The 11828-nt window shown below is 34.4% G+C and overlaps 1 long non-coding RNA gene across 1 annotated transcript; it reads left to right on the top strand.

The window, feature by feature from the left end:
* The first annotated feature begins 279 nt into the window (after window positions 1-279).
* LOC120254053 lies at window positions 280-6399 on the top strand. Its single transcript, XR_005534514.1, has 3 exons — window positions 280-3845; window positions 3958-4035; window positions 4181-6399. It is a non-coding gene; the product is annotated as an uncharacterized LOC120254053 (long non-coding RNA).
* Window positions 6400-11828: the final 5429 nt, after the last annotated feature.

Below are 11828 nucleotides of genomic sequence, written 5' to 3'. Positions count from 1 at the left end.
CCATCTTGAAGTATGTCCAGAGTATTTTCATTTGCTTCGTTCTTCGCCGCTCTTTCCAAACAGCCAATCGTGGGCTGTGAAAACAAGATTTCATAGGTTATTCTCCACCAACCTCTCTAAACTCCCAAACTTGGGTTACAAAACCAAGTTCTAGATGGCCTCTGACCTTGGTCATCATTGGCTTCGCCTTCCTATCTTTGAATGGCATACTTCTTCCTTAGCCTTTCCTCTTCCTCACGCTAAGTTCTCTTGTTTTGGAGGCGACATGATGGTGAGGGATTCTAACTAGGGTTTTTTTCTACAAAATTTTTTTCATCTTTTATTTATTTTGAGATGAGTTCTTGCTTTAAAACACTAGAAATTTAGTTTCTTTATGTGTTATTGTTGATTTGGCTTTCTTGACCCATAACTAGTTTATTTACTTTACATTTCCTTCATCCATTTGTGTGATTTGATGGATTTTCTGATTTTTGGATGTACATTTTGATGGATCTAACTTGTTTATCATTTGTGAAATTTGTTGGCAATGATCGGCGTCAATTTCTGGCTTAAGATTTTGTTTTTTCTCATTAAATTTAGGAATTTTGTGGCATTTTTTCTAGTCTAGATAACAAAATTTTATGAATATATCATTTCAGCCTTGTCATCTTTGTTGATTTTATGGAGAGAATAATACATTGAATTATTTCTTGTTATAATTTTTACCATCAACGGATCAAATTTTAAAGTCTTTTAACCACTCTGTTTGCTTTGGCTTGCTTGCTTCCTTTGAGCCAAACATTCTTTTGGTCCCTTTATCCATTTGGTTTTACGCTAATGAAAAACTTTGTTTATTGTTTATTTAGACATTATTTCTTCATAGTAATGAACCCAGCGTCATACAATGTAAGTTAAAAAGATCTAGGTATTATCGTCTAGTTTTCATTTAGATACACCAATATTCTTCCACATAAATAGAAATTGAAATATCTTTTCTCACATGAAAGGCCACTTTAAGGACAATGACATCAACCCCAGCAATTAATGATTGGGTGTTGCAAACATTAACTCTTGAAATAGGTGAGCACTAATGATTTTAATGTATGGTATGATTCTCTAAATGTTTCGAATGATTGTTCCTATCATCAAATTTTGATCTTAAATTTGTTTTAGCATCAAATTATATATTATACTAGCACCTATATCAGGTTATTGCTTCATAACTTTAGGTGACTATCTAAGCCTAAGGATTTTACCTAGAAAATTTTGAAATTACGTTTAAGAACCACATTTAATTTATCTTGACAAGGAATTCTATGAATGTGAGATTGATTGTGAGTTGTATTTGTCTAATAAATTACTATGTTATTAGTTTAAATTAATCATGTGTATTTTGGCTTGTTATCAACATTTCATAACCTTTTCTATGCATTTGTGTTTCAATGATGCATGGGACCCTAACCCTAAATAATAGAGTGCATGTATGTGATTTGTGTTTTGATTGAATGTGATCCCTAATACCATGACCCCCCTCAACTTTACTATGAGTAATACTGTTCCAGATGATGAAAGGAATGCCACTGCTATTGTCACTTCTAGTCTAAGAGAATCTCCTAGCTAGTCTAGCCATATTGAATGTTAAATATGGTTCGTTTAATTTTTTGCATTCAAAGGCACCTACAAAATGCTCCAAGTTCTTTAGAGCTTTGTGGAGAACTGCAGATACTATCAAATTTTACATTTGGATTAATTCCACTAACTCTAATGCCACATCTATTTTGGAAGATGCTTGGTGCTTTAAGATCCCTGTAGCGTTGAAACGTACTTTACTGAACGTAAGTTTAGACATTGCTTCCTTGCATGTTTCAAACTTTGTAGTGAACTCTAATTGGGATAAGAACAATTTAGGAAGCATGTTTAAAGACAATTTGACTAGCCTATTTTGAATTTCAAGTGGATCTAATTGAAAGAAATAATTGGGTCTGTTGTCTGCTACCCGAATTCAAATAGTAATTATCTGGTTTATACAATTTATTTCTTCTTGAATTGCAAAAGTACAATGGATCATAGATGGAAGGGTTAGGAAAGGATTTGAAAACTAAAAGCTGCACCTATAGTGCAATTTTTCACTTGGTTAACTATGCATGGGAGAATCAAAACATTTCAATTTTCGCATGCCATAAATTTGGGTCCTACAGAAATATGTGTTTTTGTGGCCTTTGTTATGAGAATATTAATCATATTTTTAATATCTGTTTAAAACTCAAAGAGTGTTGAGGGAAGTTTGATACAGATTAGGCAAACACATCTTCTTTGCTAAGGTCTTAGATTCAAGAAATTGGTTGGAAGGTATTTCTTCTCCCACTTTTGACTTTGAAGCCACTACATCATGGCATCTTTGTATAGCCAGATGTAATTTGCTTTTCCAAAAAACCTGATTTTCAATGAATTGTGGTTAGAGCTTTTGATCATGTGAAAGAATACATTATTGTTTCTAATTGCAAAATGGAAAGGAGTGTTATCAATTCCATGAGACATGCACCTCATTTTGGATACATGTTCTTTTCAAATGCATTCCGGATTCACGAGTCTAGTGAAGAGGGTCCAGAATTCTAGCATTAATATGTTCCAACGATAGAAAGCTTATGATAGATATCATTTTCACTTATTGTGTTCCCATATTGTGCTGCCATATTAAGAATGGTAATTGTGATAATATTTGGAGTGTGAAGTAACAAGTGACATCTTTTAAGCACTTGTTGGAGAATACAAGTGCTCATTTGGAGCTTATACCTATAGGCGGATTGATAACTAAGTGTAGAGTGACTCCATTTCTATCACAAAAGCATAGAGCTTCCAAGATGGATTTTGAAGAGGGTTGCTCAACAAGGCTTTTATTTTTAAAGTTTGTTTGTTTGTTCAATGGTGTTTTAGTTTTTGGTTTGTAATTTTGGCCCTTATTTCTTTGGGTTTAATAAACTAGCTGTAGTGGTAGCTCTTATGACCACACACGCATGCGTAGACACACACACAATCCTCATCCACACCTTAAGTATCTCAAGGCACTGGTTTAATAAGGATAATGAAATTACTGTCACACAGATACTCTGTCACATTATTTCATTTTGCCATGGATAATATTGTCAAATTTTTGACCATAATTAAAATGCTAAGGGGGTGTTTGTTTCACTTCATTTGAGGGGGAAGTTGTTAAAGTTTGAGAAGACACTTTAGGGTGTTTGTTTTACTTCATTTTGATCCGAAGTGGTTTGATTTGACATTTCCAAATACCCCTCACTTCCTTTTTTGACTTCAGAGGGAAAAAAAAATATGAAGTCTATTTCGGTCTTCAACTTCCCTCGAGCTAAAGTATGCACTGTTAGCACGTGGTATCACATGGCCTCAATGTGATCACCCCCACTTCTAGCTTTTCTTCCCCATTGCTAGGGTTTTGGCCTCTTTCACGATTCTCACCTCTCTTCTCTAGTAGGCCCTCTTCTCCATGCGTTGTTGTCGCTCATTCACTTGTCTATGGTTTCTTTGTTGCAGCATCATCATCACTTTACCATCGACCTTAATTTTGTTGTCTTCTACTCTTTCCTTTCTTCTCTAATAGGTGTCATTTCTTCCCTAACCTGGTTTTTTTTATTTGTGTTGATGATCCGTCAGCATACTCTTCACTTTGCATTATTATTTTATTTTTTATTTATGTTTTATGATTTTCAAGCCCTAGTTGCCTTGTAATCCAGCTATTTCTAAGCATATGCCTTGTGGTGGCTTCAATGTTTTAAGGTCACCCCTCTTCTCTGCAACCACCAATTCGCCCTATGTCCACTCCATTATGGGGTTCTTTTCAAATCTATTTGGTAGCATGATTACTCTTCAATCTGTATTGTTTCTATGTTTCTTTTTTTTTTTTCTTTTAGGATTTCATGACTTGGTCACCTAATTTGATTGTTGCCTTCCATATCCTTACAGGAAAATAGCCCAAGCTTGCTTTGCTATAACAAGATCATCCCTGTCCTTTCCTAAAGCAAGATATTTTGCCTTAATCTGGTTTGTTATAGGTTTTTCCCCCTTGATTTGCAACATTGATTAGTTTGACAGTAGTATTTCATTGATTTATTTTAGCTTATTTTATTTCTTAAAACTTTTAGGTCTTTGTCACCTAAATTTCTTGTTGTTTTGTGTCTCTCTTCAGGCAATTGTCTCTTGGTAGCTTTGTTGTTGTAAGATCATTCTCCTCTTCTCCCACATGCAGTTATTTTTGTTGATTTGCTTTGTTTTTTTTTCTTTTTTTCCTAAATTGTGATGTTGATTTGTTTGATAGCTTGTTTTACTCGTTTTGTATCATTTTTTGATGTATTTATTTTTTCTAATGTTGATCTATGCGATAGAATGGATCCACCACATTTTTTCCTGTGATGTTGATATGTGTTGATATGTTGTTATGTTCTTCTTAACATGGTTTTCTTAATATCATGCTTTCATACGTATGTGTGTATATAGCTATTGTTAGAATTTTTTTTTCTCTCTGAATTTTTCCCATGCATGAGTTTTTTTTTATTATTATTATCATGGTTTATGATGTACTTTTACCTTATTATGCAACATATCTTTATTTTTCTGATGATCTACTGAACAACATGCTGCCACAATATTTTGTTTGGCTTGGTTTTAAATTTTTCCTCTGTCTTGGTTTCTTTTTAAGTCAAGCTATTGCAATGCATAGTCTATCTTCATTGGTTTTCTATTGATATTCTGAAATAGATTTGTATTTCTCATAAATTTCTCTTGTTATGCAATGGATCCTCATTTTGTATGCTTACCTCTTGTGCTTTTTTTTAAAAAAAATTTCTTTTGTTTATTTTGAAATTTTTTATCAGTGAATTTTTTTCTGGTTATCATGGTTTCTTTTGTTGTTATTGTGCAATGTACCTATTGGTGATGTTAACAATTCTGACTCTGTTGTGCAATGGATCCTCATTTTTGTTGTACCATATCTGATTTTGTGTGTGTATTGTCATGAGACAGTTAGACCACAATGAATGTTGGTCTCTGATTGATACTAGCTGATGTCAAAGGTTTTTATTTGTAGCATCCATTTGAAAAGAGAGAGAGAGAGAGAGAGAGAGAGAGAGAGAGAGAGAGATTGTTTCACATTTTATAAGAAAATAACTTCATGCTAAATTTTCTTGTTTCCTTGTTCTTGGCTTGTTGCACTTTGATTTTATTTGAATAGAATTTTACTTCCAAAAGGAATTAAATGACTTCTACTCTTGATGGTTCTTATGATACTTGGGTACAAAGAGTTGTTCAATATACTTCTTCCTCAATTTCTTTGATTTTCCTTGTCATTTTACTTAATCAATATATATCCTACTAGTTAGTGAGAATGCATTAACAATGATTGCCACAACAAGATTACCTATTATCAGATTCTCTTATTCGATATGAGAAGTAGCTCACAGAACTAAAACTCATTTTGTACAAATTAAAGTCATTTGGTTTTTGAATATGTGAAATGTTTTGCTAATGTTACATGCAATTTGTTTTCCACATGTGCTTCCACATTATTTTCTTTGGTTTGTTTTAAACTTTTTGCTTTGTAAATTTTTCCCCTTGTGTTCATGGTCTCATATATCATTGTCATACTTTATGAATTTTCTGGCCTGCTTATCATGGTCTCTTCTTATTGGGTCTTTTCTTCTTGTTATCATGCATTTGATGTATATATGTGTGTGTGTATATATATATGTACTACTATAGATGGGATTTATTTTCTCTCCTTAAAATTTTGTTTCTATTGTGTTATGGTGGTTTTTGTTGTTGACATTTTTTATATGTTGTGCAATGGGTCCTCATTTTTTATGCTAACCTGCAGTGTTTCCACATTAGATTCTTTGGTTTGTTTTGAAATGTTTACTCTCTTATTTTCTTTTTTGTCATGTTTTTCTAGCCTTTTGCTGTTGTCATGGTTTCTTCTAATGGACATATACATATACTTTTTCGTATTATTTTCCCTCATTGAATTGTTACCCTCTTGTATTATCAAGGCTTTATATTGTTAACATGAATGCTTTGTTGTGCAATGGTGCCTCAGTTTTTATGCTGACCTATTCGACAGCATACTTCCATATTAATTTTGTTAAGATTGGATTGAAATTTTTTGTGGTGTTGCCTGACTATAAGACGTTATGTGTCACCCCTTCATAATATTATTTTGTGGTATGTTTTGTCTTATATTTTTGTTTTTCTACTAGACTACATCTATTTGTTTATGTCATTGGCTTCTTCACTTTTCATCTACCATGTACATATATCAGGCTTATTGTGGATAGTGCTATGATTTATTAATAAGCTACAAATATGTATTGCTTAACTTGTACTACTAAATTGTATTGCTAAGTGCTATGATCTATTAATCCCTATTGTTCTTATAGTTTCTTTATTTTTGAATTTTTCTCAAGATAATGGATAACATAGTCTACCTTGATGTCTGATCAGTTTCACATTTCACATTAGGTTTGCTTATGTTGCATCTCCTTTAACATGCTTCTTACTTCCTGCATGTATTAGATGGCATGTTTTCGATAAATTATGAATGGCAAACACTACAATAGGGCCACATACATAGCAATTTGATAGCAAGTTTAATTAAAACAATATTTCATTACCAAATCATGTAGATGGATAATTAGGCTTTAAATGAGCGAGTGAGACTTTTGGCAGCAATATTCACTACAATTGTTGTAATTATTGTCTTTTTAATTAAAGAGATGCACCTAACTCGGGATGCAAGACGCAAAGGGAACCTTCAATATTCAAGACATAATTAGGGAAGAAACACATGGAATGTATTTTAAAAAGAGTGGCCGAGACTATGAGTGTCAATTACCTTAGGATGGACCTATGCCTTTCATGCATTTTGCCATCTATTATGCATAACAAGCACCTGTTCGTAGGCAGCATACACATATTATAGAGGAACAATTGGAAATATTCCTGCACATAGTTGGTCACAACACCAAGAATTGGATCATGCCGTTAAGTTTCTTCTGCTCTGGGAAAACAATTAGTTGGTATGTTAACAATGTTGCCTGAGCTATATGTGCCATAGGTGATAACTTCATTCACCCCCTCTCCCCTCGTGGGCACGAGCAGCTCCTGCCATCCTGAAATTGAGTCTAGCACAACTTGGTACACATATTTTAAAGTAAGGATTCAATCGACCAGATTCTAATAAAACTCTCAAAGCACTAATGCAAATTCATTCATTTATGCTTGTCGTATAGGATTACATAGGTATATGGATAGGCTGAGATTGATGTGTCGCCCCCTCCACAAGAATTACCTTACTTTCAGTGGCTCGAAAGGGCCTAACCCAAAATATTCTCACAATGGTGAATCCTAATTTGAAATTCACATATGTTGCCGGGTTGAGTAAAATAGGTAAATGACTTTACAGGCTTGCGTGATGCAATATCACAACGAGAGCCTGATGGTTTGATGTTAATAGAAGGTAAGAAAATTATATTTTAGATCATATAACCTTAAAAGTAGTCCTATTTGATGATTGTCTTTCCTTATAGGAAACATTATTTAGTAGAGCGCTGGTTACACTTCACAATGAATGGCCCTTGTAGCACAATATCGAGGTGTTAGATACTACTTAAAGAACATAGTGGAAGACCACCAACAAATCCCAAGGAACTCTTTAACCTTTAGGCATTCAATGTTGTGCTCATGAGTCAAGAGAGCATTTTCCACTCTTAAAAATAGATTCAAAATTCTCACCTTACACCCTTTCTTTTCATTTAAGGCACAAGTAAGATTAGTTCTTGAGTTGCATCATTCATAACTATAGCTAGTGTTGATCAGAACAACAAGATTTTGAATGAAGTTCACAGGAAGAAGAATATAGACAAATGGTGGAGTTTAGAATAAAGTAGCGATTCACATGTGGATTCGCTATAGAGGTTTTGTGTAACCCTTGCAGCATGTATTTTTATTTTTATTTTTAACTTGCTATGCATTATAAATCCATGCTCTACACTATAACATGTTTTTTTTCTTATTTACCATTGTATGTCTTTTTAGTACTTATGCTAAATTTGATTTACACAAATGGCTTCATTTATTTTTCATTAGAAAACCAAGCAAAATGGAGCAAGTAGCTAGGGAAATGTCTCAATTGTTAAAAAGTCTTTTTAAGCACCTCAACATTTTGTGTTAGTTGTTGTCACATGAACACAAGATTCAAGATTGGTTTCAGCTGTGAAAATGTAGAGAATCACTACAAAACATTCAAGGCACATTATGTTGAAATTAAAAGGCAAGAGAGCTCAAGTGGGTTCGGCTGGGATGGTACGACCAAAAACAATCATTCTTGACTCCAATTGTAGCACTCACATTCATTGAGGTAAGTGCTGTAAGTTTGTAAGCATGATCTACATGTAATTGTTGTCTAAACTATAACTTCTACAATTCTTTATTGAGATGTAGGCACACTAGCTGAAAGGCAATTCATCAACAAACCAATAGAACATTATAAAGGTCTTGAGGATAATGTTGTGGTGATAATGTAATTGGCTTGTACATGAAGTCTATATGTTTTCAAAATTTTGGGACCCGGTTTTGAGAAAATGAAGAAAACAATAATGATAATGTTCAACCAGTCTATGCAGAACCTGTTAGTGAGAAGAATGGTGACCACTAACTCTACACCACTCAATACTAGTAGCCAGCTACTTCTTCCCCAAATGACTCCAACATATAAGCAAGATCACTAAAAACCTTTAATGATGAGTGATCTCCTTGTGGTTTGTAAAATAGCTTCTACAATTAAGAACTCATTCATTGGACGGAGACCTTATATGAGAGGATAAGTAGAGGGCTTTGAGGAAAAAGTGCTAGTTGATGTATTTTGATTATTTGCAGGAGTGTGAAAGTCAAGCTAGAAGGTTCATGGTGAGGACGATGGCTCTCAAACAACATTTGAATGAACAATTTCTCACCTAATGGAATGAATCACCCTTTTCCATGTTGTTGCGCTCTTGGTCATCCTGGACTGATGCTGATTTTCTTATCATCTTTTCATTTTTCCTTATGTATTTAATGCATTTCTGCACTTCTGACTACATGTAGTTCTACATTTCCACACTCTAATGCATCTTTTATTTTTCCTACATGCTTGAACTCTATAAGGTTATGCATTTCATGCATTTTGGTTTTGGTGTACAAGTGGTTATGTGGACTTGTATATGGAAGTAGCTACTCATGTTTTTGTTATGTTACCTGTTCACTTATTCTTTTGCTATTGTGCGATATTATGTTTTGTTTTTCCCTACCTGTATGTTGTGTTTGTGTCACCTCTTCGTAATATTGTGTTTTCCTATTTTGACGTCACTACTGCTGCTGTCGCCTTGCTTGACTTTTATATCTAGATATTTTTAGTTGTATTTTTATTGTGTGCATCTATTTTTACAGACTAATCATGCAAACTTGGGCATTCATTTCTCTTTGTTATCATGAACTAATGTGTGCATATACGTAATCCATGAGTTCATATGTTTTTAATTATGCATTATGTTGTGTGTGTAAGCTGAGTATGTCATGGTTTTATGCGCTAACTTGTATTGCAATATGTTTGCTATTTTTAGTTTACATTTGATTTTGGTCTTGTTTACATTTGCTGACTTGCTCTTTTTGGTAAGACATGTGGATCTAATCATGGTTTGCTCCGGGTTTTATTATTACTAGGTTTAATTGCTCCAAGTTTAATTGTGTGAGGTTTATTTGCTTGTAGTGAATCATGTCCATGTCAACGGATTATCTAGTTGTTTTTCCCCTAGACTAATTCATTTAGATATTTGACACATGTTGTGGTATTCCAAGGTTTTCGATTTATTAATTTTGTACTTTGTGTTTTGGAAACAAGCATGTAGTGTGAGGCTTCATACAACTCTTGGTTGCACTAGCAGGGACAATGGTTAGGGTGGAGGAACCCTCTTTTTGTAGCCAAGGAACAACTCAATTGAGTTGGGAAGCTACCACTTTAATTGGAGTAGCTCTTTTTAAGCAATCCTGTATGCTAGTGTGAGGCAAGGTAATTGGGAGGCAGGAAAATGCTACCTTGTAGCCTATTTGGTTCATCTTTTATTATCATTGATATTCAAAGTTGATTGTTGTTTTTACTGAGATGGTTTCTAGATTCATTTGTCTCACCTCACCTGTAGTGTTTCCTTTTTTGTCTGTATTTTGGGGTTTTAAATTATTTTTGTTATTGGCTTTCTTGCATGTGAGTTGATATTAGAAGCTAATGAGTGCATATTATATACATGATTTACATACATTTTACATACACTTTGCTTGCTCTTCTTGCATGATTTTTATATTTTAGTGCTACTTTTGGGTATTTTGTGCATTAATGAGCAGGGAAGAGCAAGTTTTGAGGGAAAAAAGAATAGAGAATGCATGAGAGCTAAACAAGAAGGAAAAGAGTAGTCCAGAGACATACACAATAGTGCTTAAGCCGCGTGCTCCAAGCCATCGAGATCACAAGAAGCTGGAATTCAAAAATTCATTGAGCCAACACTACTCTCTTTCTCCTCTTCACTAAAACCAACTCCTTACAGTCATGCTTCGAGCCATGCTTCACCCCGTACAAATCTCTAAAGATGGATTTTTCACAGTGGTTCGGGGCGAAATTCTCCATTAAAGTGCACGACTCGCGGCATAAGTCAAATCTGTATATTTAAGCCCAAAAGTTAGACTATTGAGAGGACTTTTTGTTGGAGAATAAAGGAAATGGCTAGGGTTTTGGAAGAGTGCCAAAGACCATCAATCAAGGGGAGATTAAAGCTTTCCTCAAGATCTGGAGGTGAGCGTTTGATGAATCGGCCTTTTCCATCCTTGGATTCCATCCTTGAAGCTTCCCTTGAGGTCCGGCCTGAGTTTTCATTATGATTTCTTTCTTGTCTTTAATCTTGGATTGTATCATGCTATTGTTGAACATGAGAGGTTAAACCGCCATCCGATTGCTCTCAGCCCATGAATCCCAAGACTTATTGTATTTGATTTTCTTGTTTTTATATATTGGCTATGAGTATTTTTGTGAATCTTCTATATTGCTTCATGCTTGTAATTTACATTATGCGAAAGACTTAATTGCATATTCGACATGCCGTGATGATGATTGAGAAATCCATCATGTTAGGCCATATATAGAAACTTGAGGGGTTGAGAGTGCAGTCTTAAAGCTAGGATGTATGGTGTCTAGCTCCTCGGATGTTGAGTGCATACCTAGAGAGTAGGAGGTATGGTGTCAAGATCTTAGAGGTTGAGTGCACTTCTATGATGTATGGTGTCCGAACTCTCTCGATTAGGGTGACCTAATAGAGGGATTTGCGAAGTGTCATGCAATCATAGGGTAATGCATAATTATCATATGGGATTAAGATTGATTATCTGAACTAAAGGAATCAACTACTCTAAGAATCTCTACAATCCAAGAGTGCTCTACCAATAGCGAATATAGGAAGTCTTTGTAAATGTCTTGAGAGGAGTAAGCCTGAGCCACCACTTTATCCCATGATTTTATCCCTAAGTTATCATCTCTCTCCGCCTTGGTTTTAGATTTTCATAATTAGGGTTAGCAATATCAATCTCTTTTCATAAGTTAGATAATAAAAGGTGAAAAGATATTAGTAAAACTGATCCTGTGAATTTGACCACCCGATTTTAGAGCACATTATACTGTTTACTATAATTCCTGCGCGGTGTGTAGCGCAATGAGCATATCAGAATTAGTCCTTACTTTCGCCAGTGTTGAGCTTTCATTGAATTTT

This window comes from Dioscorea cayenensis, unplaced genomic scaffold, assembly GCF_009730915.1.
Source record: "Dioscorea cayenensis subsp. rotundata cultivar TDr96_F1 unplaced genomic scaffold, TDr96_F1_v2_PseudoChromosome.rev07_lg8_w22 25.fasta BLBR01000323.1, whole genome shotgun sequence".
NCBI classification, from domain to species: domain Eukaryota; kingdom Viridiplantae; phylum Streptophyta; class Magnoliopsida; order Dioscoreales; family Dioscoreaceae; genus Dioscorea; species Dioscorea cayenensis.
This window is presented reverse-complemented; position numbering and strand designations above follow the sequence as displayed.